The sequence below is a fragment of the Pezoporus flaviventris genome, unplaced genomic scaffold (assembly GCF_033815535.1).
Source record: "Pezoporus flaviventris isolate CSIRO_AGI_PZ_B2104156 unplaced genomic scaffold, CSIRO_AGI_Pfla_v1 ptg000213l, whole genome shotgun sequence".
NCBI classification, from domain to species: domain Eukaryota; kingdom Metazoa; phylum Chordata; class Aves; order Psittaciformes; family Psittacidae; genus Pezoporus; species Pezoporus flaviventris.
This window is the reverse complement of record NW_026892761.1, coordinates 7,584,676-7,591,840: the sequence shown is the minus strand read 5'-3', so window position 1 is coordinate 7,591,840 and position 7,165 is coordinate 7,584,676. Positions and strand designations below refer to the sequence as shown.

The 7,165-nt window shown below is 54.0% G+C and overlaps 1 long non-coding RNA gene across 1 annotated transcript; it reads left to right on the top strand.

Moving 5' to 3' along the window:
- The first annotated feature begins 1,718 nt into the window (after positions 1-1,718).
- LOC133262549 (uncharacterized) lies at positions 1,719-3,488 on the top strand. Its single transcript, XR_009741349.1, has 2 exons — positions 1,719-2,094; positions 3,042-3,488. It is a non-coding gene; the product is annotated as an uncharacterized LOC133262549 (long non-coding RNA).
- The last annotated feature ends 3,677 nt before the right edge of the window (positions 3,489-7,165 follow it).

Sequence of the window (7,165 nt, the reverse complement as noted above, 5' to 3'; positions counted from 1 at the left end):
GGGAATTTCCCACATAGCAACTTTTTATGGGGCTAAACCCCCAGTGTTAAGAAGAAGAATTGTCACTTCTCATGCATGGCTGTTTGTTGGTGATCTCTTCCCCAAGTGTGGCCTGGTCACTGCACTTACTGTCGCCTAAGCTCTACAGCACAGAGGTAAATGGAAACATGCTGTTTACTTGCCTTGCCCACATGGGGAAGCACCTCTCCAGCTCCCAGTGTGACTAATTGTTCCTAATTATTTGAGTAAGTAATTGCTCTATTTGACTTTCTTCTTCTTTCTGAACCATATCTTAAAATCTTGGATAATGAAATAAAAGAACCCAAACACATATGGGTTTACAATCTTAAAGAGAAAATATCTTTGGCAAGAAACTAATTGGAGTATGTAGCACTGTACCACAGACAGTAAATTATCCTAGAATGGGTAGGATTAGAAAGGGCCTTAAAGCTCATCCAGTTCCAATGCCCTGCCACAGGCAGGGACACCTTCCACTAGACCAAGTTGCTCCAAACCCCATCCAAACTGGCTTTGAACACTGGCAGGGATGGGGCAGCCATAGCTTCTCTGTGCCAGTCCCTCTGTCACTTTAAAGCCGTTTCCTTTGTGCCCTTGTCAAAAGTCCCTCTTCATTCCCCTTTTCCCTGTGATTATGGGGAATACATGTAAATTTACAGGTTTTCGGCTCGGATGCTCGGGTTTGCCTTCTGCCCGGAATCCTCGTTTTCCCTCTCGTGCAAATGAATTTCCGAGCCTCTAAAATTCCCGATCCGAGAATCAGCGCGGCTCTTGGCATAATGACGGAGCCAGGGCAGAGTGGAGCGGCGTGAAGGTGCCGGAGGCGGGTGTCGCGGGGGAGGCCGGGCCGGGGTGGGTCGGGATGCAGAGGGGCCAGAGGATGCGGCGAGGCCAGGACCAGTCGGGATGCAGAGGGGCCGGAGGATGCGGCGTTCCGGGGCAGGTGGAGCCACTGACATTTCCCTGGATAAACCCCAACCAGGTCTGGCTTCTCAGGTGGCTGAGGCTCGGAACAGGTTTTCCTCCAGCGGCAGGTGCAGCCCCGGTAACCCTTTCACACATAGCACGAATTTCCATGCACGAGTGGTGATGAACTTGGGTGACTACCTTGGGAATGTGCTTCACTGCGGGCAGTGCCCCAGGTTCCTGCAACGGGTAAACCGGGAAACTGCAGCCCAGGATGGTATCGTATCATCCCATCTGAATTAATTATATCTCCTAGTCCCATATGAGGATTCTAATTCGGGAGCTGCCTTACTGAAAACAGCGAGAGCGGGGTCCTATTGTTCTATGAGCGAGCTGAAATACGTTTATTTTTTTCCTTTACAGGAAATTTTCGAGAGGAGAGGGAAGAGAAAGAATGTTCTCTGCACTTTCTTCAGTATCTTTTTGTATTTGTAATTTTGTTTTCTGAGGTTGCCTTTGTTGAGGAAAAGGTAAAATTAAAAAAAAAGAATTGCTCTTCAATTACAAAAAAAAAAATCTTTTAATGTTCACAAATAGAATCCGTTTTTAAAAGCCAGTTCTTAGGGAAAAAAAAAAAAAAAGAAAGAAAAAGAAAAGAAAAAATAAAAGGAAAAAAAAAAAAACAAAACCACCCAGCAAACACACACAACCAAACAAACCTCAGCAGCAAAATTACTTTAACTAAAAAAAATTGCCTTTATTGAGTTTTGTTGGGGAGGGAGGGAAGGAAAAAAAATATAAAAAAAAAATCGACCAATTTTCATTGTAGATGAAAAGCTATTTCTCATTTGGAAAAAATGTTTTGATGGGAAAAATTCAAGCAGTCCCAGTTCCAATCTCGGCGAGCTCTATGTGGGTAGATTCCCCTGGCCACGTGGAGCTCATTACAAGATCAGACACTCCTTTTGTAACTTAATTAGGGGAGTGAATATGTTATTTAGACAAGTGCATCGTCAGAACTAAGCCTGGGTTGGTGACATGGAGTCGGGATGCTCCAGGACTGTTCATGGGATGGAGGGAGGTGCCGGCTCGCTGGACTCCAGGAGGCCGAGCTGCAGCTGGGGAGGGATTTGGTCCTTTCTGGGTTCCGGTCGGGAGTTCTGTGAATGTGTAAGTGCAGCCGGGTGTGTAAACTTGGTGTCTGAGCACCGATCTGCTCAACGGCTTTAACGCGCCAAGGTTGCGCAGGGGAGTGCACTGTACGCGGTGGCAGACTGAGGGAGAACACTATTTACTTTGGAAGGGTGGGGAGCTTTTGTCAGAACTACTTATTGTTACTGTGAGTCTGAAATACCTTTTGCAAGTGGAAAACAGAGATGTCTCCATGAAGTCTGTGATGATAAACCCCGCCAGCTGCCCCAATGGCCTGAGAGCACATCCTCAGGAAGCCTCGATGCCTTATCTCCTGGAGACCATGAGAAATTAAAAGTAGCATTTAAAAACCAGGTTTACTGCCAATTGACAGCGCGGGGCCTCCCGCGCCGAGCTCGTTCTCCAGTGGGAGGGGCAGCGGTCCTGCCCGGCGGCGGGGCGATGCTGCGGGGGGAAGCCGGCACCCCCCTGAGCTGGAACCCTGGGCTCTTCCCGGAGGCCCCGCTGTCCCTGGCCTCCCGGAGCTCTTCTACCCTGAGCAGGGAGCCCTTTGCCTGGAGCCCGGTGCTGGGGACGGACTGAGCTGCTCCTCAGGTCAAGGCCGGTCTCCAAAACTTCCCCGCGCCGGGCCGGGCCGGGCCATGCGCCCCCTCCTCTGTCCCCGAAATCTGAGCACCTCGCTGGCAAATATCTGAGGGTGCCATGGGCATGGAGGGGAGAGGTGGGTCCGTGTTGGGGGGCAGGGATGCGGTCCAGAATGTGCCCCAGAAAGGAAGAGGAAGTACTCTCCTAAAGAGGGAATAAATAGCTAAAAATATTAGCTATTAATAGCTCCGTACCTCCAAAAATAAAATCCCTTAGTGATACCAAAATAAGAAAGCAAAGGAAAGTCGGAGGTATTTGGCCTTCCTTTGAAAAAGGACGCTAAAAATAACTATATATATATAAAAATCTCTCGTTTCTAGGGAAAGTCTCTGCCCCCGCATCCAGCCTGCACAGTTATATAAGACTTGAACCGCATCCCCCGCTCCTTCGCGGCCGCTCACAACGCGCTGGGGGCCGGAGCCAGATGGAGGAAGGTTCCGTCAGGAAAGTTTAACTCAGCGGGGAAGCTGCAGCCAGTGGAGGACACGATTCTCTCGCTGAACTCTCCAAAAGCCTTGGAAATCTTACAGTTGTGTCATATGCTGGTTTGGGGAATGCGAGCAGTCCGGAGGCAGCCGCCAGCCCTCTTTCACTTCTTTATTTTTTTTCTCTTCGCTTTGCACTGAGTTTAATTTGGGTAGCAGGATTCAGCATTTTTAAATTGGAAAAATCTTGGTGGAAGAAGATATTTTAGGAAAACCCTGTCATGTGAACTAGCGGGAGCCGATCAAACCGAGCTATTAAAAGAAAGATATTGTATTTTTAAACGGTCCAGACTAGGGCAGCCAACCTGTGTGCCATAACCGCCGAGCTGGGGCTGCTCCCCCGGCCGTGGGAGGAGGCGAAGCTTTCCGTCGGGGTCGCCCATTCTCCATTCGCTCGGGGATGCCCTTTGGCAGGGCCCCGTGCCTTGGGGCCCCCCAAGTCGTGTGTGTGTGTCCCTCCCCTGCACCCAGCTGCTCACCATAAGCCCCCAGTTTCCAGCTCCTCTTTGGTGCACCCACTCCTCTAAGCCTCTTCCCCAGTTCCTCCTCTCTGCATCCCTCAATGCAATTGGTGCTGGGGTGACCAGGTACTGCCCCAATGAGGAGGTTGGGCGGTGGAGCTGGAAGTCGGGCGAGATTACTAATTGCTCTCTCACTATTAATTAACAATTGCTCTGCAGGCAAAGCAGCAACCTTGGTTTCCCTTTAATGATTCTAAATAGAAATCAGTTGGTTCTGACTTCATTTCACCTGATGACAATAGTGGGTGCAATCAAGCACTCCAATTAGCCTGGACGGGATACTGCTCCAGGTGAGCTGCTGGGCTCCATCCCGCTTGGGGCCGGGTTTTTTTGCATGCTCTCCCTCGTAAAGGTTTTAGCTTCAAAGCTCCTCATGATGAGAGCTGTTACAGGGTGAAGACCCTGGCTGGGGGTCCATGTCATGTGCAGCGTTTCGGCGCTTCGCTGCCCGCCTGCGGCTCGGGAAGGACCCAGGCCCCCGCGGGGCGATGCTCTCAAGCGGCATCTCTGCTGGGTTTGCGGGGGGGCGGTGCTCAGTCTGCACGGTGGCCGGGAGGAACCGGCTCCCCCCGAGCACCGGAGGAGGGATGCTCGCTGCCGGGGGCTGGGGGGAGCTGCGGGGTTCCCGGGAGGAGCTTCGGGGGGCCGGTGGAGGTCGGTTGCATAATGGACCCACGGAAGGTATTTCCGCCTCGGCACGTCCAAAAATGACAAGGGTTAGGAAAGTGAGGTGCGCTGAGTTTCCCTGGCCTGCCTGCAGTTGCTAGCCTGCAGGACAACAAACTCGAGAAGCAGAAAGTTTGATTGCGATACCTCCTTCGAGTCGATTTTGGGACTCAGGGAGTGAAAAATGGAAACGCCGGTGCGGGTGCCAGCCAGCCCTCCGCGCCGGGCCGGCCAAGTCCCGCCGCTGTGACTCACCCCGCTGCTGCCCGGGGCTCCCGCTGACCCCGGGGCCGCCTCCTTTGGGGGCGCAGATCGGCCCCCGGGGGCCGCGGGACTGCGGCACCCCGCGTTTTCTACACGTGAATTCCTCACCTCTCCGCAATAGCGGCGTGCAAGCTCCATCGCACGGAGGTGCTGAGCCCAGTGCGGCATCGCTGTCACGCTGGTAAAGCTATACATTGCAAGGCAGCACACGGTTCATGACATCTCCGACTTTATTTTCCTGTTTTCTTTTGCTTTATTTTCCTGTTTATACATAGGACGTGTAAACACACGCGGGTTGTCTTGGTTTCGGAGGCTTCCTTGGCTATTTCATTCTTGCTAAGCTCCACGTGTATCAATGGAAATCCATGGGGTTGCTCCTCTCTCTTCTAAATGGATCTAAAAATAGAAACAGAGAGAGGTCTGTGAAATGCCACTAAACAAATTAACAGGGTTGTTTTATTTTTTTTTTCTCTCTTTCTTTTCATCTTCTGTATGAAGAACTGAGCCAGTGGCAATTAGAAGCCAAAACCTCTGCCAGTAACAAGATGGGTATTAATAGGGTGCTGGCGATTTTAAAAGACATAAATATAAGCTGGGGACTTCGGTTTTCTGAATGATTTATTCAAAGGTAAAGGTAGCAGCAGCCCGAGCTTGTCCCTACTGGGAAGAAGGAAAACTTCTGCACAGAAGCCCCGTTGCTTTGAAAGGCTTTGCAGTTCCTGCAAGTTTTGTTTAAAAAGCACACAGTGGGATTTTTAACATCATCCATATTTCTTTCTTTCTCGCTCTCTAACTTTCTGCTCAACAATTAAGTGCTTGTGCTGCAGACTGAGAAAGCCGCAGAGCTGCCTTGGCCCGGAGCTGGGAGACGTCATGGATTCCTGAGTGTGAAGTTTGCAGGAAAGCCCTCAGTTTGGGATATGGAGGCGATCCAGGGGTTTCCATGGCACTGGGATAAACAGGAGGAAACAGTGAGGGAATCCCGTTATTTTACAGCATTCAAAGACTATAAACACTCGGAGCAGGGAAGGAAGTGGCCTTTCCCTCTCTAGTAACCCTCATCTCAGAGCAGAGAACTGACTTCACTTCAGGAACAAGCTCAGCCCAGTTCGGATCCCTCTTTGCACCTCCAAACACTTACGGAGGAGGCGAGCAAGAGGGGCTCCCTCTGTCCGGGCGGCACTGGTTGAACATGGTTTAAAGAAGAGTTTTTTCTTCCTTTTTTTTTTTTTTTTCCCCTGCTACTGTGTGTTTTGTTTTTTTTATATATATATATATATATATATATAAAATTCCTGATGCAGAGAGAAGCTGCCTGCAGGCTGGTACACTACCACCACATCATGAGGTCTATGGATCAAGGTAGGGTCTTCCTCCCGCGCTGTGTGTCTGTGTGCGTATCCCCCATGCACTCCCCTGCTCCGGGGGTCCCTCTGGGTCGCTCCCCGGGTTATCCCGCCGGCTTCTCGGGGAGGCGGAAAACGTTCATGGAGAGAAAGTCCCTTGGGAAGGGACTGGCTTTAGGCTTGGTTTTGAACTGCTCCGCGACGGCGGGTACAAATCCGCGTGGAGAAACCTTTGAACTCCAGCTAGAGGGACTATCCTCTTCCACGCTGTCACCCCGGGGTCTCGCTGACCGACAGCTTAACCCTTCCGCCGCCCGGCTGGGTAGGGGGCTGGGAGCGTTGCAGGCGGCTTCTCCGTCCGGGCCCGGCGGCTCTGGGGCTCCGTTGGGCTGAGGCCGGCGGCTCGGCTGCTGAGCTACCCGCGGGGATAACGGAGGCTCCCGCCGAGGCCGGCACCGTCGCGGGGGGTGCGGGCAGGGCAAACCGTGGAGGGCTTGGAGGGGGCTCGCTCCCCTCCCGCCGCGGTGTGCTGGTGCCGGCAAGAGTTAAGCGCGGAGAGAGGAGGAGTCTGCCCCGCTGTCAGGGCTCGGTGCGCGCCCCCGGCGCCCCGCTCCGTGGGTCCACTCCGACCCAAACCAACCCCCGCCTCTGCAGCGGAGGTCTCCTCGCTGCCAGCCCGGCCCCACAGAGGCGGGGGGCAGCCGTCTAGGAGGGGCCGCGGCATCCCCCGTCCTCCCTAGCCGCTGCGAGCGAGGCTGCGGGCCCCGGGGGAGGGCGCGGCGCCGGGAGCGGCCCCGCGTGGGGACGCGGAGGGGCTGCAGGCACGGCAGCGACTGTGCAAGACCGGAGCGGAGCCGGGGGAAGGGGCATCCCCCGGGAGATGCTGGCAGGCAGGGCTGGGGGCTCTGGGGGCTCCGGGCGCAGCCGTGCCTGGAGCTGCTGGGGTCGGTGTGGCCGCTAGCGGCGGGTCCTAGCGGAGGATGCTCCGCATGAGGAACACCCCTCGCCGCCCACAGCCCGGCGCTTGTAAAGCACCGGTGGACCAACGAGCCCGGCTGCTCCCACCGAGCCCTGCCCGTTCCCCCAGGGTGCCTGGCGCTGCGCCCCGCGGGCCGGGCGGGAACCGCAGGTGAGTTGCGAGTTTGACAGGGCTACCGGTGCG